The sequence below is a fragment of the Acomys minous genome (genome assembly GCF_964271855.1).
Source record: "Acomys minous genome assembly, chromosome: 3".
NCBI classification, from domain to species: domain Eukaryota; kingdom Metazoa; phylum Chordata; class Mammalia; order Rodentia; family Muridae; genus Acomys; species Acomys minous.
Window position 1 is genome coordinate 13,394,322 of NC_140485.1, and position 26,221 is coordinate 13,420,542.

The 26,221-nt window shown below is 41.9% G+C and overlaps 1 protein-coding gene across 13 annotated transcripts in view; it reads right to left on the minus strand.

Moving 5' to 3' along the window:
- Nucleotides 1-26,221, minus strand: part of PLCB4 (phospholipase C beta 4) — a 370,866-nt gene that overhangs the window by 145,943 nt on the left and 198,702 nt on the right. The window contains exon 4 of one of the 13 annotated variants that reach the window (XM_084776850.1): nt 15,606-15,804. The exons of the other annotated variants lie outside the window; for them this stretch is intronic. The gene's annotated coding sequence lies outside the window, so the exon portion shown is untranslated. The remainder of the gene's footprint in view (nt 1-15,605; nt 15,805-26,221) is intronic. 13 annotated transcript variants of the gene reach the window in all.

Sequence of the window (26,221 nt, forward strand, 5' to 3'; positions counted from 1 at the left end):
GCTGAGAGGCTAAATAGTCAAGGCCATGCACAACCATGAAGATGGCCTGAGAACCACACAGCATAGCTGGAGCAAACTGAAGAAGAGAGTTGTTTGGTTTTAGCTACTCTGTCCGGCATCTTTATTTAAACCTGATGAATTGCTCAATTGATGATGTGATTTTAAACTGTGTTCCTCACCAGACATAAGGTCATCTTCAAGACTCACTGTAATGCTGTCACCTAAAATTCTCTGAAAAAATAAAATAAAATCCCAATGTTGAAGAGCCTGTGGACTGACCAGCTGATCAGGACGTCCTGGCTGCAGGGTTGCACATGCTAAGCAGAATTTCCCTCAGGATGGCCATTCACCACCCAGCTCCTCATCTGACCCAACATCCTTCTGATTACCAAATAAAACATTCGGAGCTGCTCTCTGCAGACTATTAGCTTTTCGCCAACTCCAAAACTTAGAATGCAACCAGAAAGCATCTGCTCTTAAACAGTGTTTTTCTTACGTTGCTGTAACCTCCCTGGCTGCTGTCTCTACCAATGCATTTGGTAAATGCGTTGATTTATGACTTTCTTTTGTTCTGGGTCCATCGAAGTTCATTCAACCACTTTCAAGGAGGGGAAATGCCATTCCTGGGGAACAGAGTCCACATTTCTAAGGAAAGGCTGAAGTCACATATCTGGCTGAGAATAAACTATCCTTCATGCTTTATGGAGTGGTTACTGTATTTGGCATTGATACTGCCTACCCCAAGTATGTGGAATTAACTACAAAGAAAATACTCCCTCCCACTCTAATGTCCTAGGCCAGCTTTGACCAGAATATTTGTTATTGAGCACGTACCTCATTTTTATGTGTAGGGTGCACAGAGGACAGTATATGAAACCAGGTGTATCCAAGGTACCTGGCTGGGATGGGGGCAGGGGGGCCACATAATGGCTCCCCAAGCACACTGTGAACTTTAACTTACAGGGCAGAAAAGGACATCAAAAACGTGACTAAAGGTCCTGAGATGGGAAGCTAGTCCTGTATCATTAGTGTATGCTCTAACTACAATTGAAAATGCTATTATAAGAGAGACATTAGGCAGAGGCAGAAGAAGCCATGTGACCATGAAAGGGGAGACTAGAGTGACACAGCCACAAGTCAAGGAGTGTTGGAGGGGACGCCAGAAGGTGAAAAAGGGCAGGAATGACTTCTCCTAAGAGTCTAAGGGAATTGGGCCTGAAGACACCTTCATTTGAAACTTCTGTAAGAGAAAAATGTCAGCCTCTCTCAGGATATGTAGTGATCTTTTATACTGTGGCTCTAGAACACAAGCACAGGCCTCCTGAAACTACATAGGGTTTCCAAAAAGGTCTGTCATATAGTCAAGAGACTGGGAACGCAGCAAATAACAAACACGGGTAAGACCTTTGTGGTTCTCCACAACAGTTTGGAACAAACGGATTGTTTCCAAGGTCCACTGTGTCTCTATAACGTTGTATCTAAGCAACAAATAGAATCCTGCAGCTTGCCCCAAGCAAACCAGGACAGCCGCCATGTTGTGTCTTCTGTTTCTGAACAAAGCAGTACATGTGTTGCTTTGTATTCTTGGCTGTATACTCGACAATATACAGTTTTCAATGAACCATACTACCAGGTCCAAACTCACTCAGTAGCGGTGGCTGTTCCCCGCTCTTCCCACTACCACCATTCCTGCCTCCTACCCTAAACCTCTCCATCCCAGACGCTTCACATTCCTTCCCCAAATTCTCTGTCCCGCGCTCTCTTGGTTCTCTTCCTCTCTCAGTCTTCCCCACCTCTTCCTCTTCTCTTGGCCCAGTTCAGTTTGAGACCCTTTCTTTTGCCTCCGACTACCCTCTCCATCATATCTACAATAAAAGCCTTCTCCTTAACTACACCTTAGAGTAGTTGTGTCCTCATTTTCATTCAAATACATCCTGCTGCACATAGGAATTTTATTAACCGCAAGTAATCTCTCAACTTTCACCTTGGGCTGAAGTCATTCCATGGGGAACTATTAACCCCACCCTCCTCTAACAATAACGGTAAAAACACTCAAGATTATTTTTCTCAGACAAGAAGTTGACAAAGAATCTCCACTGACCAAAAGTGAGTTAGCTGTTTGATTCTTTACAAAGAACCTCTGACGTTTTAAAAACAGACGAAGGCTATCATCAGAGCACCCTGAACTCTCAAATGCCTAGTTTTCCTTCTAGCTAGAGTCCAATTTAACACTGACATATCATTAATGTTAATTTCCCCATTTGCTAAAAATATCTCCACCTTCATCAAGCCATCAAATAGCCTTTTCACAAAGCACATATGGAGTGCAAGACTAAGAAAATGGTAATAAGTAATAGTGTGGAGAGTCGAGGGCGAGAGTATTCTTGTATACTTCAGGGAGAAAAGAATTTTGCAATTAATTTCTATGCTCTTGAAAGGCCCCAACACCAATGGCAATTTTCCCAATAGAATTGATTATAACTCAATGTATGCAAATCCTGTGGACAAAAATACAATTGTGCCATTTAAGGTAGAAAAACACTGGCTGTCTAGAAGCCTAACTAAGCAATCAGTTAAATACACTACACATTTGAATACTCCAGTGTGTATTAAAATCAAAGCTGAAAAGTAATGACTGTTTGCCTAACAGTGGAAAAGCAAAAGGGCTCCTAAAAATATTCACAGCTTTTGTAAAGCAAATATAAATACTCCCAACATGTTGTTAAGCAAACAGAAGAGCAAACATGATCTCAACAGTTTTACCCTATTATAGTTTAGATGCTAAAAGCCCCTCAAAAGCGTATGTGTGGGAGGCTTGCTCCCTAAGCTTTGGGAGGTCACTGGCCTTATGAATGCACTGACACAATTATAGATTTATAGCTTGCTGGGTTTGGAGGAGCTCGGTTAGGAAACTTATCTGCTTCTCTACACTCCTTTGCACTGCCCTACAGGATGCTCCTGGCCCAAAGTCTTGTCCCATTACAGACTCATAGCCCTTGGCCAAATGATGCTGGACTAAATGTTTTAATAAAACTGTAAGCCAACAAAATAAAGCTTGTAGGTGTATATTCTCTCTCTCTCTCTCTCTCTCTCTCTCTCTCTCTCTCTCTCTCTCTCTCTCTCTCTCTCTCTCTCTCTCTCTCTCCCCAAGATGCAAATCGATTAACACAGATACATATCTAAACACATGCACTAGTTAAGAGTTGGAAATGAAGTTTTTAGTGATTGAAAAAAATCTTCCCTCTATTTTAAAATAAAGAAAATTATACTAACCACAGATTTTATATTGAGGGGAAAGACATTCTCTAAGCTGAAAGAAAGATGACATTTAACAAATTATTTCTTTTCATAAAATCTGTTCTTAAAGTGTCTGTATTTTCTACCAGAGTTCTTGGCAAGAACAAGCCGTAAGAAATGACAAGTAAAGCTGTAAACTGTTTCCCTTCCTCTTCTGGGCTTTAATTTCTTTACTGTCAACAGGAAGCCTCTCACACATTAACTACGAGCTCTTGTCATCCAGCACTTAACAACAGCTTCTTCAGTGATGAAACTTGCATTACATTTCAGAAAGCTACATTCATTAAAAAAAAATTCCTTCAGAATTTCATACATGTACATAAGAAATTATGATCCTATCTACCTGATATTCCTTTCCCAAACAGATTCCACGTCCACTCCCTTCCCTATGCGCTCTCTTTCTAATAACCCACTAAGTCCAACTAGTGCTGCTCACATGCATAAGGGTCTGTGGGCCATCCTCTGTAGAACATAGGCACCTATCACTGGCCACACCCTCAAATAATGATGCTCCTTGGCCCAGAAACTGCCGACTATCAATAATTCCTTGGGTGGTGTTGGGCCCTTAAGAGGACCATGCCTATCCAATCAGCGCTAGCACTTTGGATGGCTAGATCTTGTGCAGGTAACACAACCAGCCACCTCGGTAAAAGGGTTAATGGTTACTATGGCTGTGTCAGGTTGAGAAGACGGCATTTATCAAGGTCCCTTCCCATCCTCCAGCTCTTGAATTCTTTTTGCTTCCATATAGTCCCTTCGGCTTTGTGGGGAGAGAGGTAGTTGACAGGAGTGTGTGACAGGAGAGCTGACCACACACAATCACTTCTCAGCTTAGGCCAGTTCTGCACTGACTGACGCTGCAAGAAGAAGTGTCTCCAGCTGAGGCTGACGGGTTCAGCTCTTCTTGCTTTTGAAAATGAAACAGACTGTGGCGATGCTAGAATTAGTCCTTCGTGGGTTCTAGGCCACCTCTACAAAAGCCTCCGGCTTTAGCCACTACGGATCCAGTGTGAAGGTCCGCTGATGGACAATAATTCTTAGAGTTCATAAATAACAGCGCATGGAAGCAAAAGGAGAAAGAAGGAACACAACCAGTGTTTGTCTCCACCTCCTCCACCTCAAAACGGATCAGAATTATGATCCAACTGTGACTTTATTTAAGAGATACTTACACTTTTTGATGAATATACACTTTTAAAAAATGTCTTTATACAGGTTAACTTCTGGCAATGTCCAGCCTACCTCAAAGAAGATGAAGAGCAACAAAGAAAAAAACCTCCTTATGGAGACAGGTCCAAATGTGGCAAACAAGCCACAGGGGGTAAAATGTCCTCGTTTCTGCCACAGACAGAATTCTGCCTAAAAATGGGCAGCTTGAATGCAGGCGGAGTTGACAGTCACACTCTGCCAAGACAGAGTAAGCAAGTCCTTAATAGTTCCTGCCTCACAAAGATGTCTATCAGATACACTGGACCAGAAGGCTGCAGATGATGCTTCAGTGCTATAGAGAGTTTTGGGTGACTGTTGAGGCAGCAAACTATCTCTGTCATGTTCTCATTTTGGAAGTTGCTAACCTGCACTTCCTGTCTACTCAGATAATTAATTCCTTCTCAAGTCTCTGATGAGGTTGAAGACCAGATAGTTTAGTTTTACAATTAAGTTTAGTGGTTTAGGGGTTAAGATGTTTTTAGGTCTAGATAGATGTCTTAAGTTGATAGAGATGAGATATGACAGATATTGATTTGCATTCAGAATTTGCACTAAGATACAAAAGATGTTTTCTTCAAGGTTGACAAATACAAATAGCCAAAACACTATGAATGTAACATTAATATAATTCCTGATTGTTTCATGGTTCTTTTTGCTTAGGTAGATTATTGTACATATGTGTACTAATATATGTTTAAAAAAGAAAAAAATAATAAAAAATAAAATGTTAAAATAAATAAATAAAAATGTTTTTTATCAATGCACTAGGGCACTTTATGATCGTAGACTAGGCATCCTTATATCAGGGCTTTATGAGGTGGGTGGAAAATATGATGCGTTATCTGGGGCAGCTGGAGACCAGCTTGGTTTACATACGGTCAATTAGCTGCTAGCATATTATAGGAATGACATAGACTTGCCCAAATCAAGTCTAATAACTGCCACTCCCGTAGCTAAAGACAGATCATAATCAAGGCATAATAAAGTTACTTAATAAGCTGTACATGAAATAGAATTCTCAGAAATAAAGACCCACAGAAATAGGAGAAAACTATGCTTTGTTCAAAGGTTTCATTTTAAGTGGACAGCCGTGAAGAAATTATAACAGGTGAGTAATGGGGTACAAACACAGCGTTACTTATCAAACCACGTTTTCCACATCCTTCCTGTTATCCTTGTGTTATCCTTCCCTTTCTCTCAGTTTGAGAGGCTCTTACAGGAAAAAAAAAAGAATGGTCAGAGAGTGACCATCATGCAGTTTCCCTCAGCTTAATTTACACTGTATGCCAAGGTACCATGTGCTGGGGTAGCATGTTCTGAGACCAGCAAAGTAACTCAGTCTGTGATGATCAGTTTTCAAAGAAACAGAAAACAACAAAGTGCAAGCACTCCCCAAAGGAAGCTGTTTCACTTCCCCAGATTGCTTGGATGTTGGTTGCTTGACTGTAGCATTTCTCGCGCATGGCATCTGAGCACATATCTAGGCCTCCCAAATCCTCTTAAACAGGTTAAATGATCGAAACTGTATTAGAGTAGTTTGCCCATGACTGAGGATTTCTAGTCTGATAATCCACTGTTAATCACTTCTTGCCTGCAAGCTCAGTCTCTCTGAAAGATGCAAGTAATTGTTCATGTTCGGGAGCCATAATGACAAGGGAGACAGCTCTCAGCAGAGGTTGGGAGTACCCATGGCAAAGAACTGCACAGTGCCTTCTAAGGTTTGTGCTCCTAACTGCCTATCAAGCCCATCTCTGGCTTAATAGTGTTTTTACATTGTAGAAATAAAGCTGTCATTAACATATAAATCCCTCTCCTGGCGATGAATTACAGAAGTGGAGATGAAGAAATTTTTATTTAATATGACACAAAACATATAGGAGCAGTGAGAGAATTCACACACAGTCACACACTTCATGAGGGGCCCATGAGACATGGCAAGTCCCATCAGAGTTTAATAGAGTCATAAAATTCAGATCTCTTGGTGCCAATACAGCCATCATGTCAACGCAACACCACACAGTACTCATATGTTTGTTGTGATACTAGTGGTAGGAAATTTTATAATGCCATTCGGGCAAAAGTATAGATATAAAATTATCTGCAGTGCATAAAAGTGATAATGAAAATAGGAGGAATTTTCATATCTTATGTACTTAGTACACAACTCTTCTTAATTCTTGAGATACGGAGTATTCCTACCAGTAAAAGTGGTTAGCTTTTGTGCTGTGCTTCACCTGTGCCTCATCCAGCCCATGTCTCTGCCACATCTCATGATGGCATCAAGAGACTGTGTAGAGTGACTGACCTAAGTCATGTGGTACTGCACTCCAGGATGTTCACACAGCCAAAACATCTAACAACACGCTTCTTAGAATGAGACACATTACTTAGACACATTAGAACATGGCTCCCTACACATAACGATGGAGAGAGTACATATGTAGGAGGAGCTCCAGGAGGAGAGAAGTCTATAATTAAACTAGTCCTCTAATTCAATAACAACATACTTGCTTTTGTAGAACTTTTAGATACTAAAAAATATTTTTCAGAGTAAAAATATCTCCTGGATTCTGCCTCTAAAATAAAGTACATCTTATGGCCTGTCGGGTACAGTAAAAACCAGCAGCATTTTTATCAGGGCTTGGTCCTTTAGATGAACACTGTTAACCTCAACAGCCTTGAGAAATGAAATTAGGTGATCCCGGGATACTTGTGAACATTATAGACTTATGAGCTTGCAACAATTGGGTTGTTTGTCGTTTGTTTTGGAGACAAAGTCTCACCATGCTGCTCAGATTGACTCTGAAGTCTTGAACTCAATCAGTCCTCTGCCTTGGTCTCCTGAGTATCTGCAACTACATCCACATTAGATTAAACAGTAATCTACCCTCACACCCTTGATGATCCTACCAAGCACCACCACCACCTCCACCACTACCACCACCTCCACCACCACCACAACAACAAAGAATTCCCTAAAATCTTCATGTGCACAAGGGAACCTTGATGGATATAAACCATTCATCAAAACAATCTCTCCCTTACTGGTAGTTGTTAGCCGTACACAGCTGCGTGTCAGAGCGCTGAGCCCGCCTTGCTCTCACACTGGGGTACTCTATTAAGTTCTGGCGAAACAAAACAAAATGTCCATGCGCAAAGAGAACCTTCAGTTTGGGGAAGAGGGTACAAACAGATCATAGAAAAATCCTTCTGGTTCTTGGTTCCAGGCGTTCTAACCAGAAATTTCTGAGGTGAGAAGAGTTCCTGTACTTGGAAACATAAGAGACACCAGGGTGGAGACCACAAGAACAGCTTTGGATAACATCCGCCTCAGCTTCGGTTTCTCCCCTGGAACACACTTCAGGATGTTGGTCGTTGCTGCTGGATTCCAAGAGTGGGGATTCAAATAGGAGCCTATGGCAGAAACCCAAAGAGGGCTCAGGCTCGCTTGACTCACCAGAAGTCCATAGTTCTCAGGAGGGTACTGTGATGGTCAAGCCTCACTGTCAGCCTGCTGCATTTGGAATCATGGAGTGAGCATCTGGGTGTGTCTTTTCAGAATGTTTCTGAATAGATTTAGCTAAGAAGGGAAGACTCAACCCGAATGAAGGCAGCACGATGGGCTGGGGTGCCAGACTGACCAAGAAGAGAAAAAGGAGAAATTCCTACACATTACCCTTTCTCTTATTGCCTGCTCTACTGAGATCAGAGCAGTCCCAGCCATATGATTCGGCTTCCATTAACTCAACAGTATCTTTCTTGGCCACTGTGATAGACTTTACTTTCCCAAACCATGAACCAAAAGAAATTCTTCCTTCCAAGAAACTAGCACAGGTACCCAGGCAGCCATTGCTGATGGGGATGTGGTGTGGATCTTATAGCTGTGTGCAGGCTCCACTGAGCTTTTCTAAGTCAGACTCCTAGGAGAAGGAGCTCTGGAAGCCAAGGCATAGTCAGCTGGGGAGGCAACACTGATATACACTAAAGCTTGAGACCAACTGGTAAGAGTATTCACCTAACAGACGAGGAGGTCCAGAGGACAAAGAACCCAGAAGGGCACCAGGGATGAGTGAGAAGGTAAGTAACAGAGGTGGCCTTCTGTCTATAACGTACAGCTTTGCTGTCCAAACAACACCAGGAGTCAAGACTGAGGGCCTGAAGTTACTGGGTAATTCCTTTTAAGCTTTTCTTTCCAGCTTTATTCTCCAGTATGAAGTCTGGAAAAGGGATCCGTGATCTTTAGTTTTAATTGTCAACTTGACACCCTTTAGAATGACCTGGGAAGAGTGTCACTGTGGGACTGTGTAGATTAGGATGCCTTGTGGGCATGTTTTTGGGAGAGTCTCTTGATTGTGCTAAATGAGGCGCTAATTGCTGGTTTCCCTTACAGAGGCAGAGTCAACTCAAGTCAAGTTCACTAGGAATCTGTACCTCCTTTTCTATAGCACTCCACTGTCTTTCCGCCCCCCCCCCCACACACACATTTGTTAACTTGACCTTCACTTATAATGACCTCCATAAGGACCTGGACTCTATTTTCTATTGTGGAACCAATATATTGGATATCAATATACAATGAACGAGTATCTTTCTTTTTGGATGAACTCCCAACCAACCCTAAAGACGACCCAGGACAGGAAATTAATATTTGCTAAATAACATGGAAGCACCATCTCTGTGTACACGTATTCTTCCCTCCAGAGTCTCCAAACGTCCCAGTGTTCGGTTCTCAAAGGACAAAGCCCACTGCTTGCCTGGAATGCAGTCTGCAGAACAAGTTTCCATTCTCTACGTTGCTTTGCGGCTGACTGGGCTTATGCATAACTCCTAGGCTGAATAACTCTCACAATTTTCTATGCCCTGCACCTCTGCCCACCCACCTTCTCCAAGTGTGTGCAGCTCACAATGGCACCTGAGTCCTGTGGAAGAGGAATAACACCTTGACTTATCCTTATGGAATGCATGGCTGTCTTATCCCCGTTAAGAGGTAACCTCAGAGGCCTCTTATGCCGAACCTCCTTAGTTTGCCATTCATTTGCCCTTGGACTGGCTCTCTTGCCCTCAATTAGGTAAAACTGTCACCAACATGAATCAAACTTCTCAAAAGAAAAAGAAAACTATTTTACAGACTCAACTTTCACTTTAATTATCAGAGTATTTCAAAGGAAAGGTTTTTATTTTATCTTTGCTTGAATAATCTTTTTGAAAGTTGCCTCAGGCACGAATACGTGTTAAGTCTGAAGACTACAAGACAAGACTGCATAAAACAGGGAAGAAGCTGTGGATCGGGCAGGCTGGAATTCAAAGACTCAAAGGATCCTTTCTTTTAAGAACTATTTTCTTATTAAAATAAATGCACCCACAATGAACTATTAAATTTAATCAAGATTCCATGTAGTTAGACACTGGCTAAGCTGTTTTATAAATAGGCCACTGCTGTTATTACACAGGCATCATCCGATGAGGATAAAGTTTAGGGCTATCCATAATGGAACTGAGTCAAGACCATATATGGAGAAAACACAATATATTGGCACTATATGCATGTGAAAGTAACAGTTGTCCTATGCTTTTTGCCCTAAAGGTATTACTCTATGGCTGAAAAAGAAGTCTCAGTTAAAGAAATACAGCATAAATAAACCTCAACCCTACAGGAGGTCATCCTGTGTGTTCAAAATGGTGTCATCTGAAACTTTCAGATGTTTACACTAAAGTCAACAAGGGGCTGCAGTAGATAGGCAGCACAGTCTCCTTGTGGGTCCTGCAATATGGGGAGGGGGGAACCACTTCTGACAAAGACTCTGCTGCCCAACCCCAAACACACTGATCACTTCCCCCTGGCGGGGTGGGCTTGCCAAGCCACAGAGGAAGAAGATACAGGTAGTACAGATGAGACTTGATAGGCTAAGGTCAGATGTTAGGGGAGGAGGGCTCCCCTTTCTGAGGACTAGGGGAGGGAGGGAGAGTGAATGAGGGAGGGAGGGTGGGATCAGGAGGCGATGAAGGAGGGACTACAATAGGAATGTAAAGTGAACAAATTATTTAAAAATTAAAAAGAAAGTATAGGGACTGTAAATCTAAGGGAAGTTGCTTCCACTTCAATTTATTTATTTATTTATTTTTGGGGAATGTTTTTGTGCACATGTGTGTACGCACATGAGTGTAGATGCCTGTGCAGGTCAGTCAGATCTCCCAGAACTAGAGTTACAAGCAGCTATGATTTATTTAATTTGGGTACTGGTGTGTTGGTTCATTTTTGTTGGTGTGCATGTGTTGTTTTTGTTGTTGGTTTGCTTGTTGGCATCTTGACACAGGTCACGGTCATCTGAGAAAAGGGAGCTTCAATAGAGAAACTGCACCCATCGGATTGGCCTACTTGATTCATGACTGATGTAGGAGGACATAGTTTAGGCAGATGGTCCTGACTTGTACAAAGAAGCAGGCTGAGCAAGCCATGGAGAGAAAGGCAGAAAGTTACATTTTTGTATGGCCTCTGCTTCAGTCCCTGGCCTAAGCTCCCTCCAGAACAGACTTCAACTATGGGTTTCAATACATCCTTTCCTCCTCAGCCTGCTTTTGGTCAATGGAGTTTAATTGCAACAGAAGACAGTTTGGAACTGAAAGCAGGTCCTCTGCAAGGGCAGTCCAGGTTCTTAGCCACTGTGCAACCTGTCCAGCTCCATTCTACTTTTTTAAAACCAATGCAATTTCTTAAAAACACAAAAACATGGTTTTTCTTCCAGCTTTGTTTAAGCTCTGAAGTCCATAAACTGTATGCAAGGAAAAGCACAAAATCCTTTAAGTGAGTTTAGTTAAGGGTTAACTATCACTTAAAGTGATGGCCTTTGGGTTCCTTCCTCTGGTTTTGGCAGTGCTTTTACACTACTCTTTAGTGACAGTCACTGTTGGCAACCAGGCACCTATGTGAATGGCCCCCAGGGAACTTGACGACAAGCAAAGCCAAGGGCATCTCTAAAGGCACCCCAAAAACTCAGCGGCAGCAGGACACATCATCCCCAGCTGCCAAGATGTGACTGTCCTCTAAGCCACATGTGCTCTTTCTGAGCATGTGCTGCATTACTTTATAAGGTGCCTCGTTCCCCTTCCCCTTCTTCTCCTCGGGTCTCCCTCAGACACAGTCTCTGTAACCCCTCCCTAATAAAGCCTCTCATGTGGACCTGCCACGTGGCTTGTTTTATGAACCCGTAGCATAGCTCTGCTCCATAAATCCCAACATTTGGTGCTTAGCTGCCAGGGAGTGGCATTATTTGACAGGATTAGGAAGTGTGGCCTTATTGGAAGAATTGTGTCACTGGGGTGGGCTCTGAGGTTTTGAAAGCCCATGTAAAGGCAAGAATCAATCAATCAATGTCTGTCTGTCTGTCTGTCTGTCTGTCTGTCTGTCTGTCTGTCTCTGTTTATGGCTCAGGATATAGCTCTCAGTTACTGCTCCAGCATCTGCCTGCAGGCTCCTACTTCTCACCATGATGATGATGGACTTAACTTCTAAAATTATAAGCAAGCCCCCAATGAAGAGCTGTCTTTCAGAAGAGTTGTCTTGGTCATGGTGTCCCTTCACAGCAACAGCACAGTCACTAGGACAGGGGGACTGCAGTATCCTTAATGAGAAAAACTGAGGTGGCTCTGATCTATCCTTTGTACCTTCCTCCTTATCTGTTAGAGATGACCTACTCTAGAGACCTATTATAACCACTTCACAATTGTATTAGATGTTTCTGTCTATAGAAAGTATAAATGTATCTTGGTTTTGTCATTTCTTCAGACTTGACTGCATTGTGAAGGTTCCCATTTACATATAAATCAATAGCTGCATTGCTGTTCTGAGGTAATAAGCCTCGAATTAACTTGGTTTATAAGATAAGCCAAACAGATGACATAAGAACCAAGTGGAGCTAGTGGGAAACTCTTCTTTCATGACATGAGACTAGGCATAGAAACTAGGAGTAGGGGCTGTAGGCTGTGGCTATGGCTGTGACTGAGGCTGTGGCCGTGGCTGTGGTTGTAGCTGCGGCAGTGGCTGTGGTTGTGGCTGTGTTTGGGGCTGTGGCTGTGCCTGTGAGGTATGGTGTTTGCCTAGTGTGCACAAGGTCCAAACTGTGAACCGCAAAGATCAGTGAAGCTCCAGGTGTACACAGCAAATGCTGCCTTTGATAGACTGGCAGGGACACTGAAGCTACGTTGTCTTCCACTAATTCAAAGGCATCACCTCCCACGTTTATGTAAGGAGATAAACATTCCAGCTTGACATTAGAAATGTGAGCAAGAGACAGTCAAATTTACAGTTCTATGATTATTTTGTCTTCTAGCTTTAAAAGTAGGCCTAACTATAATTACATATTAAGCTCTTTCGGCCATGGATATTAAGCCTCCCAAATTGCAGATGGACAATCACAAATGGGGGACTGTGAGTCTAGTTCAGCTACATCTCAACCAGTTCTTGGACGCTGAGGGAGCACTTAACCTCTTTGAGCTTTCATGTGCCCTTGTGTGTATAATACACATGATATGTCTTCCTGACCTAACTTAGTTAGATTGAGCATTATTTATGCTATAATGTGAACAGATTAAAGTCTACATATGTAGACTGTATTTAAGAAACAAAATATCCTTCCTGGAATGTATTTATTTCCCAAAATGAAAGCCACACTAAGAAGGGTCCAAGTAAGATGTCGGACAATGCGTTACCATTGTGTATTGAGGAGCAAAGGACATAGCAATGACAAGGTGACATTCCCAGAACAGCCCTCCAGTATCAAAGCACACTTTACAAGATGCCAAACGCTTTCCCAATCCTTGTGAGGTCAACACCCTTCAAATAATTGTCCCTTTCATAAGATGTGTGCTGTAACAGGACTGTTTTAAAGTGTGCTTGCTTTCCTAGCTTGCTTAGGAACTGAAAAACATCCTTCGTTCTAACAAGGCCCGGAGGCAACAGGAAGATACCAGAGGCCAGTCACATGTGAAGTCATTCCCAAGAGTTTGTATCCTATACTATTTTAGTAAATGTCTCTGACATTTAATTCAAGCTGGGATGGGAAAATAGAGCAAAACCGGGGTTTCTTTAACTAAGTTCGCTGCCCCCTGTAAGACATGGGCTTGGTTTCCTCAAGTGTCTGTACTAATAAGCAATGTTCCTGGAAACTGCTTTGGTCCTTGTGTCATCTGCGTCCAATTATTCTGTTTCTTCAGGGAAAAGAGTTTGAACAAACAGATTCTAAAATGCCACAAGGCTGTAGGCAAGAAGGATGGAGCAGCAGTGTGCAAGACAAGCTAGCTTCCTGCAGGTACAAGGAGAGGATGATCTCTAACAGCACTGGGCTCCGGATGCTGACACCATGACCGCTGACCACCCCGACCACTAAGCTTGAAGCTCTCCCTATGGAGCCCACCCAGTATGAAGAGACAGCTTTATTTTACTAAGCCTTTTCACACGTTCCACTCAAGTCAGAAGCCATGTCGCAAATAGTGAAAAGTACAATTCAGCACATTCCATGTCCCTGAGAACTAGAATTGAAACCTGGGGCCACCTTCTCCTTCACTGTGCAGCCTCCATTCTCAATAGATGCATCCCTAAAACACACTAAAGCACTCAGAAGGAATGGGTCTCAAACAGCACGACCAAAGGTGGCCTTTCCCTGTGGTCCCCTCTGAGCTGCTTAATAACACGCAGCTGAATAAAGCTGAAGAAGGGAATGTCTGGATGGCCATACCCTCCAGATGAATACCCTGGCATTATCCAACGACAGATTCTTCCAACTTCCGCATCAAAAACAGGTAGCAGAAAATGCTTTACGTTCTCCATGGAAAAAGGACAGTCTATTTTGTTTTAAACGGACTCATAAAATAACTTAATTCGTAAGAATACTTTTTAAAAAAATTCTTTGCTTTTAGAGTTTTCTAAATATAACAGAGACATTTTGAAATGCATTGGCTGCATTGCATTAAGTGGCCTACAGTGCCAAGTGGAGACTATCTGTAGTGGAATTTTCTTATAACAAAATTAATATAGTTGCCTACATTTAATACTGGTAAAATCACAACAGGATTCAGCCATTACATGTGTTTTAATTTTATTCTTCTCTTTTCAAAACCAAAGGAAATGACATACAATTTGACCATACCTTGAATTAGTCAGGTCTTGTGGATAATACATCGACTGTTATTTAATGTTTGTGATAGTAAACGTTTTCAAAATAAAGCTTATAGTTAACATATATTTTAACCACTGTTGTCTCATCTTCCCATGGCCAAATTTGTCTCAAGGGTTGCTTTTGATATTGTCATTTCCTAACTACTGACTTAATTTACTGTTTTAAATCATAGGATCCACCTCAAATGTTCTGTTCAAATGTTTGTGGGCACCTAGGACTTGTGCCTTCATCTTGGCTATAATTTTCCTTAAGCTCCTAGAGTCTAGCTCTCACCTTCTGCTTCTATCCTGCAGATCCTTCTTTGCAGGAAGTGCTACCCAACTTCGTGCTCTTTATCTTTTCTTCCTGCCATGGAAAACAAGTGCCATCACCATTCTTGTCCTCTTTTTAGAACTTCACCCCTTGTATTCAGCCACTTTTTAAGCCATCTCAATCAGCCTTCTTCTGGGAGGTCAGCTGACCAAACATGCCCTGAGTGAGCTCACTACTAAGCCAAATAGCTAGCTAGCTCACCACTCTTTGGAAGGATGAATCCAATGTTTAAGACATAGTAACAATAAGCAATGACAAAATCTTCAGGGATGCTGCTCTGCTTTAGACTAATGTGCTGCTCCTAATGCCCATCGCTAAAGGTGTGGTCCTCAGCCCATTAGATTCTGGTATTCAGTAGTCTTCAAGAGACATTTCTTGGTGTTATTGGGTAATTTCAGGTTACTGAGGCCATGATTTTAAAGAGGACAGTGGTACCCCAACCCCATCCTGATTGTATTTATTTATTTGTTCATCTACTTATTTTGTTCATTTTTACTTCAGCACTGCCAGGACTGAAACCTAATGCCTTGCATTAGATAGGTAAGTTCTCTATCATATAAGTCATATGCCCAGCCAGGAAACCGGACTATAAATAATCAGAACATGAAGACCTACCTTAAAATGAAGTGAGCTGTTTCATAGCGGAGATGCTACCATCTACTTAAAGACGCAGATGGTCACCTTTTCTTCTGAGAGGTGACCAAAGGATTGTTTGCTGGTGGCAGATATGATTCATTTGCTCTTCTGTTGTTTTTCAGAGAATTACACTGGCTTAGTACAAGCCACTATGGTACTACAGGCTCCTTACAAATTCCTGTGAATCAAAGTATAAACATTCCCTCACCTCAGGTATGCAGTGAACTGTGTCCTGGTTCTGGAAAGAATATTGGTCTCAAGGGGTGAGTAGTTTGTTGCAGAATGGCTGGCTGTTGGGGCGCACCTACCCCATTTCCCATCTGCAGATTGTCTTGAGGCTACTAAAAAGAAAGGCTTTCTACTTCCTAAGGCACCATCATCTTTTGGGGTTGTTTTGTAAAAAGGACTCGAAACAGGCCACGAAGAAGAGCACGGAAAGCAGTTGACAAACTATGACTCACACTGACTATAGCTCCTAAGCCCTTTTCCACCCTAAACCAGAACTGACAGCAAATAACAAAGTTAGAGCTACGAGCTTCAGATTTTAGTCATTTTTAGTCATCTCTGTGCCAATCTCTAGAAGACAAAGAGCTCTGATTTCAGGATTCTAGCCAACATCAATTTTGGAAAGTCACAGTTTGTGTGCCAAATAGTAATCATTTTGTTTTATAAACTGAATACAATATCCCGAATTAATACTTGTCACAAACCATTACATGCAGCTGCTTCAGGCCCCCATGCCCAAAGCGTCTTAAAATTAAAAGGCTAAAACAAACTGGTGGAGTTTCCTATCTTGTCAACTCATTTCTGAAGCACAAAGCCTCTTAGAATCCAGACAATAATCTCGTCAACCACAGTCAAATGAGCTGGCACGAAATGAAAACACAACTTAAAAAAAAAAAACCCTGCCTTTCCCCCCAGCTTAAAAATATGAACATTAGTGTTGTTTAGCCTAAAGGAAAGAAAACTACAAGGGATCTGAAAAAAAATATTAGATACAAGATAAACCACAAAATGCAAATCAGTCATGTGTACTCTCAGTTCAACAGCGTTCCCATCGCTCTGGTAGCTTATATCTCGGAGTAATTTTGTGAAGGCTTTCTGGAAAGGTCAGTGTTGCATTTCTATAATATTAAAATCTATATCGGCATACAGAGATCCACCCCCCCAAGAGCCTGAAATATTAGAAAAGCCTAAGGTTATTAAGATTTTGGCATGACTCAACTAACTTTTCTTCAAATATTACAGGCATTTTCACATCAGATAAGCAGTGGGAGATAAAACTGGGGCTCATAAAAGTAAAATCAGCAAAACAACTTCACTGCTTGTTAGTTCTAAGAGAGTGACTTTAAAAATGCCCCTCAACTGTTTAGGAGCTTATCAAAACAGTTGATTCTGTATTGGCTTGTTCCCTTCACAGAGGAAAGAGATGAGAACATAGGCTATGGTCCTAGTAGATAGCAAAATAAGCTAATGTGCTTAAGGGAAAGCCTGATGCAAGTGCTAATAATGGCTTTGGCTTTCTTCATTAAACCCTCCTGTTTCCTGAGAGCCTCTTGGGAGAGGTGAATGTTGGTTTAGAAACAGCCACGTCTGGTTTGTGAGTCCATGAGTCTGGGTCTGCCCAACGTAAGTTTCCTACTTTGTGAATTCTAAGAAAAATGTAAAACATATCTGATGTGATCAGGAAACCAAAGCTTGTTGTTTGGGAGTATGTGAAATTATTGTCCTGTGATTGTCTTTATTTTGTTTTCCCAAAATAAAATCATTTTCAAGTTAATGTGTGTGTGTGTGTGTGTGTGTGTGTGTGTGTGTGTGTGTGTGTGTGTGTGTTGTGTGTATGTTTTCACCATGTGTGTGCAGTACCCATGAGCATCAGATCCCCTGGAACTGGAATCATGCATGATTGTGAACATCACGGGTGCTGGAAACTGAACCTGGGTCCTCTGCAAGAGCAACGTTTGCTTCTAACTATAGAGCCATCTCTCCAGCTGTGAAATCACCATTGATAATACACTTGTTGGAATGCCATAATCCTTGTTTATGGAAAGGTACTGCCTCACATGCACGGAGGATCCCTAATCAGAACATCACCCAAAGGATACCATTCTTTGATTCACAAACAGAAGACCTGGCAAGAGCTGTAAGTGCCTTGGCTCACAGCCAGGAGTCCAGGAAGATGACCACAGAAGCCTGCTTGGGTAGATGCCATACGAGTCTCAGGAGATGTTACATTAACAGACAGACCCACTCAGACATTGACTCATGACACACTACCCCTGATTGGTCTCTGTAGAATTAGAACAGAGCTTTAGAATGTTTCATCCTTGAAGTCAGGACTCATTGTAACCTCACTCAAAAGGTCCTCAGCTCTCTTACTCCCATTGCACGTTGTGGTTTTATGTTTTAAAGCAGCAGACATGAAACAACAAGACACATTCATAGTATATTGCAATGAGGTTGTTGTAGACATTTCAAGGCTTAAATGACTGCCCACAGAACAGGTATTTTTTTCTCCTGGAACGAAAGGCAGGTCCTGGATGACCTTAGATGCCCTTAGGTAACATTTGCAGAAGCCCCCAGCTTAAAGAAAAGATGATGGGATGCAACGCCAGAAGCCAAAGGAACATTTAAATCTGCCTCCCCCCATATACCATAGAAACAAAGTGACACAGGATGACCTGTTTCTTCAGCACAAGTTTTACAAGGAGCAATTGTAGAACACCAACCTCTGAGCAACACATCTGCCATTTTCATCTGCTCAGCTGTGCCTACCCACAAGCTACCGTCATGGGCAGACCTGTTTATTATTAGCCTTCCCTCAGGCAAGGAGCATATAGGGAAGGCAACTGGACCCTCACCTTAGGTTCAGGCTACTCTCTCCTGCACTTCCCAAACTCTTGTATGCAACTCTGCCTAATTTCACATGAGCTCTGGGAGCTGTGGGAACCTTAGCAGGGCTACAGCACACTAGCTGAGGAAAATTAGCAGAAGGGAATGCCTTTTATGCGTCTGTGGGGAAGCCATCACCAAGCAGGGGTCATCACCAACTTCAGGGTCGGGGCACCGATGTTTATGAGCAATTCTTCATTCATGCTCTGCAAGTAAGCCCAATAAACCTGTCAGTTCTCCAGGGGGAACACTAGTGAATCATACCTTGGGCTGTTTAGGGGATATTATAAAGGAGGGGGAGAAGACAGAGGAGATATTGACACATCCCCAGGGAAGGAATTTTCATGAGAGGTGTGTAGGCTTATGAATAGAAACATACCACAAATGCACATATTTCCAGCGATTATGTTTTTTTTTTGTTTTGTTTCTGTTATTCGAGACAGGGTTTCTCTGTGTAGTCCTGGTGGTTTTGGAACTCACTCTGTAGACCAAGCTTGCCTCAAACTCAAAGAGAATCACCTGCCTCTATCTCTTTAGTGCTGGGATTAAAGGTTTGCACCACCATGACTGGCTAGTTTCAACAACTCTAATTATTGATAGATTACCCAAACATAGGCATCTACATTCAATAAATAAGTATGGGAAATATCTACTCTTAACTCCAAGATAATTTCAAAAACTTGCCAATGCAGTGAGTTACACATGGTATCTCATAATCCCAGGACACATAAAAGCAATTGAATGAAAAAAAAAAAGCACTCAAATTAGAAAGGACCAATTCAAGATCTGACTCATCTAGGTACTCAAAAACAAAAAGAATCTCACCAACAACACTGGATAAGTTTCTATACCAGAAACAGACACACCTATACATTTATGCTAAAGAGGCTTCCAAAGTAGAAAGGATGATGAATAGAACAGAAAAAAGACTACCCACTCCACTTCCACTTCCAGAACCGTGCGAGGCATTTACACTCTTCTAGCAGCTGCAGAGCATCCTAAGCCCCGCAAGAAACCCTGACCTTGACTTGGGTTTGGTCATGGCCATAGCTTTACAGAATTTATCTACTGACTCATTAGCTCCAAGGAGCCACACGTGATCCAGCCTTTATCCTCCCTCCTTCCAGTGAGAGAAACAGGAAGAAACACTACATAGTGCTCTTCTTGCCTCTAAAGCTCAGAGCTTTTATTGCGCATACTACCTTCACGCTTTGGGCAGGGAAAGCTGATTGGTGTGTCACATAGAGAAGCAACTGTCTCCTAAAACAGTATTGTACTTAACTGATTTGCTGGCAGACAGAAAACTGCAGGAGCCATTTCTCTATCTTAGCAATATGAACACACACCAAGACAAACCAATTTATTATATGAAAGGATCTAAAGTTTGGATTCTAAGCATCCTTCTACATTGTTTACAAAATGCTAGCACTGGAAGGATAGTACTACACCAAAGAGGTGAAAACACAGCTGTATTTCCTGAGGGCCACAGAAAGCTGCTAATAATAATAATAATAATAATAATAATAATAATAATAATAATAGTAATAGTAATAATAAAAAAATAATAATTTAGTTTTGTCTTCGATTCAACAATACACACCAGAGCTCAATGTTACTCACAAGAATTCTCGAGTCAGAAATAACTGAATTATCTTAAAAATAAACAAATATCTTCAGAATAAGTCTGATTGGCCTATTTAAAATAATGGCATTGTGATCAGAGTAAAAATTCTCCAGTCACTAAAATCTTCTAAATGGCTTACATTTATATTACATATATATGCATACATATGTATATATATTAAAGTTACTCCTACCACACTTGCCCTGAAAGCTTCTGGTTCTCAATGGCTTTCTTCATGTGTCTGTAAACGAGAACCAATGTCAATGTAGGTTGTTTTACCACACTGGAAACCAAGTCCCTCTGTTCTGCATCTCCTTTCCCAAGCAGAGCAGCATACGCCATGCCAGCTTAAAATAATAACCTCTGGTTGTTTTTCGGTGTACCACAGTTAAGCACAGCTGTCCCAGCCTGACCAAAAATGATTCTTTTGAGACCTTAAAAAACAATGCATAATGAAAGGGCTCCTTTAACAAGAGTATTAACCCACTGGATGGCAAGAGGTAGAGAAAAAGCCATCTGAGAGACCCCCTTTGGATCTTGTATCTATTTCTTGTGGAAACAAGAACATCACTGTATAAAGTTTCATCTGCAGTAATGATTTTTCTAACGAAGAATCAATCTTGGAAGTAGATTTCCCCATGTGAGGAGGCAAGGTAAGCCACCAGCGTAACGTTGGAGGACAGAAGGGTACAGGCCATTGGTCAGAGACACATTTACCTGCCCCCTCACGCCCCCTTCTCTGGAAGCCCATGTAATGATTACCAGTTTGGTTCTTTATCCTTTACTTATGATTCCTCGTCTCCATCGGGATCTAACCCTCTGTATGCAATGGACTCAAGGCTAACAGCTCCTAGTCTCTCACCTTGTTAATGACTGCTTCCCCACTGTTAGGACTTTACCCACCTGGATTTTGTAATGCTTAGCAAAGGTGACCTAATGTGTCTTTGAAAACAAGGAAGAACAAAAGGAGATTTTTCCGCAGCCTCTGGGGGTGGAACATCCATTCTCATCAGGTTATACAGAACGATATTATTAAGGAACACAGAGAAGATCCAAGCTGGGTATGGCGGCACTTTCCTGTAATTCTAGTGCTTGTCCTCGGGAGATACAGCCAGGAGGATCAGGAGTCAATGCCATCTCTGCATATATATAGTGAGCACAAGACCAGGTTGGATTTCATAAGACCCTATCATGAGGGAGGAAGGATACCCAAGGACAGAAGAGGGCGGGCAGTTAGAAACTAGCAAAGTGATCCTTGCTAGAAATGTGGAAATACAGAACGCCAGAACTGAATCCGCCATCGGTGATTTTGTTTTCAAGCAAGCACATAAAACTGTAGCATCACTTTTTGGGTGACACTAATTACTATGAAAACCCACACGTTCACTTTAGTGTATGAGCAGCCTGGCAGAGAAAGATCCCAGTCTCACTTGCCTGTGACTCCCTCCTTCTCTGTTCTCTAGTCCCTGCCCCTAGCAGTAACAGGCACTGAGCAGACAACCAGACAGTATCTAAGAAAGGAGTAAATGATTTAATGAAAGATGAAGTGGTGGCCACTATTCCCCCACAGAAACAAAGCTACGTCCCTTCGTTTTATTCTCGATCCTGTTTGATGTCAGGTTTTGCTTCCTCTCAAATTAATGGATTCTCTTCTCTTCCAAGGAGTGAGTAAGAGGAAGACCATGTGATCTGAAGAGTGACTCAGGCTCTAAGTGAGGGCATCTGGGTTTTACAACAACATTCTGTAGCAGGGAATGGCTACCAGCCATTTACAACACTTAGCTGCATTTTCTCTCTTTGTTTTGCCTGAGTGTCTGAAATCATTGGTAAATCACTGGCTGTAGAAATAACACAACCATGGAACAGTTATTCCAAGTGTAGTGTCGATGCCTCCACATTACTGTTTTCTTTAAATTAAAAAGGTGTGTGTGTGTGTGTTTGTGTGTGTGTGTGTATGCACGCGCATGCATGTGTGCTATGAGGGTCAGGAATACATGAGAACACATGTATGTCACTGCTTATATGTGTTGGTCAGAACTCAACTTTATGGGGTTGATTCTAGCCTTCCACCTTAATGTAGGTGCATGAACTCGAACTCAGGCCTTCAAGTTTGTATCATCACATAGCAACATCTTTACCCTCAGAGCCATCTGCCCGTCCACTTTTTTCCAATTAAACCTAGTCAACAAGGAAGACATGCATTTTCTGTATAGGATCTTCTAAGAAGCCTAGTTTTTAACTCATCCTCAGTTTAATTAAGAAAAAGATTTACATCTCTATTTCGCACTAAATAGACCGCCAGCTTAAAGATAAGATCATATGCTTTCTGAGGAGAATTTAGGCAATAAAATATGTGGTGAACGTAAGAGTGAAAGGTTTTAGAGTTCAGTTTTACTTTAACATCTATTTAACATCATAGTTCAAGACCAGAACATTCTATCATTTATACCTAGTAAGCCATGGGTTCTTTTAAATATGCTAACGTAACAAACCCAACAGACATGGATCATAGCTAAAAAACCACCAAATCCAAAATGTTATTTTACCTGAATATAATTAGGTAATTTTCATACTCATAGCAATGTTTGTGAAGTGTTAAAACTGACAACTTCAAATACTAGGTTACACAGTGTCCTTGCTCTAACCTGGACAGACGCCCTGTGACTGAATTACAATTGAAGGAGGAAACTGAGGCGGAAACTGAGGCCTCAAGCTACTCGACCACAGAGCCATCACAGTGGAGCGTCTGTATCCCAGAGTCAGCATACTGGTGTTACGAAACTCCACTCTTGCTACAAAATTTAACAGTTCTTTTAAAAAGCAAAGTTCCTGAGAAAGCCTGAGACATGATTTAATATGGGAAATTAATTCTGGGGAAACTTTCAAAACAGCATCTATTATGTAATATGTGGTATGCTGCTCAAAAAAAAAAATTTTTTTTTTTTTTTAGTTTCATGGGGCAGCTGTATCTTTACTCTAGCTCAGAGTTCTTTAGGTAAATCACAACAAAGTGTGCATCTCAGCCTTTTGCGATCACATGGTAGTTTGGGAGCACCCTGCCACAGTACCACCTTCTGTGGAGGGCAAAAATATGTTTATGGCTGCATTTACTGTCGAGTTATCATTGACGACCTGTGTTTCCTCCAATTTAGTATCTTTCCGTGAAGTGGCAGTTAAGGAAAAAAGAATAAAGACAAGAACCGCTGAAATGCATGCCAGGGTCATAGAACGGACCGGCCACAGCAAAGGTGCCGGACAACACTGGAAACGCAAGCAAGGCAGCAGGGCTTCTCTGTCAGGGTGCCTATGTTTTAAAATCCTAGCGACAATCTCTTGCTGGTGTTAATACCACCTGAGAAGTGATGGGGACCCCATTGACACTAGGCAGAGATTCTGGCGTTCCTCCCTGTCTTCAGTGTCCCATCCCCCCTGCCCACTTCATCTTTGAGGTAAATCAAAGAGCACGCTGTCCTTGCCTCTCTCTTCCTCACAACTAGGAGACGCAACAGGAAGAGCAGGCTTTTGGGTCCTTTACTAGTAATCTTAACTTTGACAGGAAGTGGAAAGGCATCAGAGTCTCCTTCCCACAGGCTAGAATATCAGTGGCCCTTTCAGAAACTCTCTGAAAATATGACCTATATTGCTAAATATTTGTATCCCTAGAAGCCCTACAATGTACTCCGCTATCCAATCACGGCTTTACAGGCATAGAAATCTCTCGTCTCCTCCTGGCTCCCTGCAGCTAAACAAGTTGGCCTTCATCTCAGCTGTGTTACAGGTGCTCTGCCACATGCGCAGTACAAAGGCCAGCTTGTTAGTCAGCTTGCATCAGCAAACCACAGGGACCACTCCAAACCTCCAACAGCAGAACAGGGCACAGTAAACTGACAAAGCCCCAAGATGAAGGAGGGCAAGGCCATTAAACACAGTGCTTTCAAAGAGCATCTCACAACATGGGTGATGCTTGTTGGATTACATTCAGTAAAAAGGTAATGTGCGATAGGTCACACCAACTAGGTCAGAAAGATGCCCAGAAACAAAATGCAGTAGCTCTCAGACAAATATTCTGATGGGAGCCACAGTTTTCATTTTTGTGAAGATTTCTTACCAAGCTCTTTCTTTTTGGGCCTTCTAAAATATGTTTTAGAAATTATTTTTATTAACTCATTATTTGATACTGAGGTGCAAGGTGATGTTCTAATTCATATATTCTTTTTATAATAAATACAATAAAATAATAAAATTCCAATTTTCATAAGTGATTTTTAAAATGATGATAAACTCCTTGGAAATGCGTTTTTTAAAAAAAATCAACCCATTTACTCTTTGTCATCTCTAATTTCTGCCAGTTACTTTTTTTCATTTCTCCCAACATTTTCTATTCCTCCTGCCTAGCAAGTACTCACAGCCTGACTCATCTCCCTACGTTATATCCTATCTAACTTTCAAAGTCTGGCCCAAAGGTCAATTCCCTCTTCAAGGTCTCTAATTCTCTTCCCCCCCCCCCAAGTGCTGTAGCACTTTATACACACCTCTATAAGGTAAAGAACATTTACAGCTGACACTATAATTATTTTGAGCTCAAGTCCACGTCTAAAATAATTTTTGGATGCAAAAGAAAGTGAATCACTTTTTATATGCTGTATCTAACCCCCCAAACAATACGAAATAATCAATATGTACTTAGAAATAGAAGAACAAAGACAAAATATACAGATCATAAACTAAGAAATGAATTATTTAATTTTAGGTTTAATTCTGCACTGTGTCCTTAGAGAGTTTCTTGTCCTCCAACCAGATAGCAAACATGAAGTTTGCCCGGTTTCATAAACCTATCAGCCATCTTGTTTAATAGGCATCAAGTTAGTGAGGAAGCTGTGGGAGTCAGGTCACCTAATGACAGAGCAGCTGCCATCTGGTGCTCACAGTGATCACTCAGTTACTGTACGGAACAACAGTGGAACCCCAGATATCCCATCAGCCAGCTGTGAGGTCCTATCAGCTGCCTCGGCTGCCAGCAGGATGTCCTATGGAGTTATTGGGGAGACTTTACTGCGTGGATGATAATATGCAGACAGTGTCCAGTGCTAAGTGAGCTGTCAGGAAGAGTCACCAAATAATCATGGGTAAATTAATAAGCAAGTATCTTTGTTTCATGTTCTATTTTAGAACTTCTGGGCATTTCTTGAGCAAAAGTACTTGAAAACTTAGATGCTGGGCACCCTGCCTAAGCAATGTGCATCTTCATGGGTCAGGCTGTTGTTTTAAATGCAGCTGGAACCCACACACATTATTTAGTTTTTTTTTATTGCTGTGTTAAAACACCATGACTAGAGCAACTCAAAGAAGGGTTTGCTTGGCTCTCAATTCCAGAGAGATGAGAGTTCATCCTGGAGGAGAAGCCTGGCAACAAGCAACTGCAGGCTGGGGCGTAGGCTGAGGGCTCACATCTTGAATCACAGGGTCAGAACCACAGTAAAGAAACAGAAGAAAGGGAGAGAGTCTTTTCTTTCTCAACGCTGACCCCCAGAGCCATACATCCTCCAAAACAAAGCCACACCTCTTAAGCCTCTCCAAACAGTGCCACGGAATGGGGTTCAAGATCAAAACATCTGAGAAAACAGAAGGCTTTCTCGTTCAAACCACCACACTGGGGAACCCCAATATCAACTGTTTCTCAACTTGACTGCAAGGAAATACGCCAGTATAAAACTGACCAATCCCTTCTTCGCATTCAGAGCTTTTAAGCCTCTAATAGGTCACTGACACACAGTAAACACTTGCAGCTCACAGGCTTCATTCCCCATTCGTTAGGGAACAAAGCTGTAAGTGGGACTGTGTATATCTGTCATTATTTGTTCTGACGCTAAGCATGTTTCTGTTCTCAATATTCAAGTCCCCCGGAAGGCTAGAGAGAAACATTTGCTCTGAATGGCTGTGATATTTACATGACTAAACATAGCAATGGCTGACCTTCTGGCGCAGTGGGCATATGGTAGGTGAAAAGGGTCACACATTGTTCCTGAGGTGCCTGTTCCTGGTTTGTTCATTCTGGGGAAACCTCAGGGTCAAGATGGAA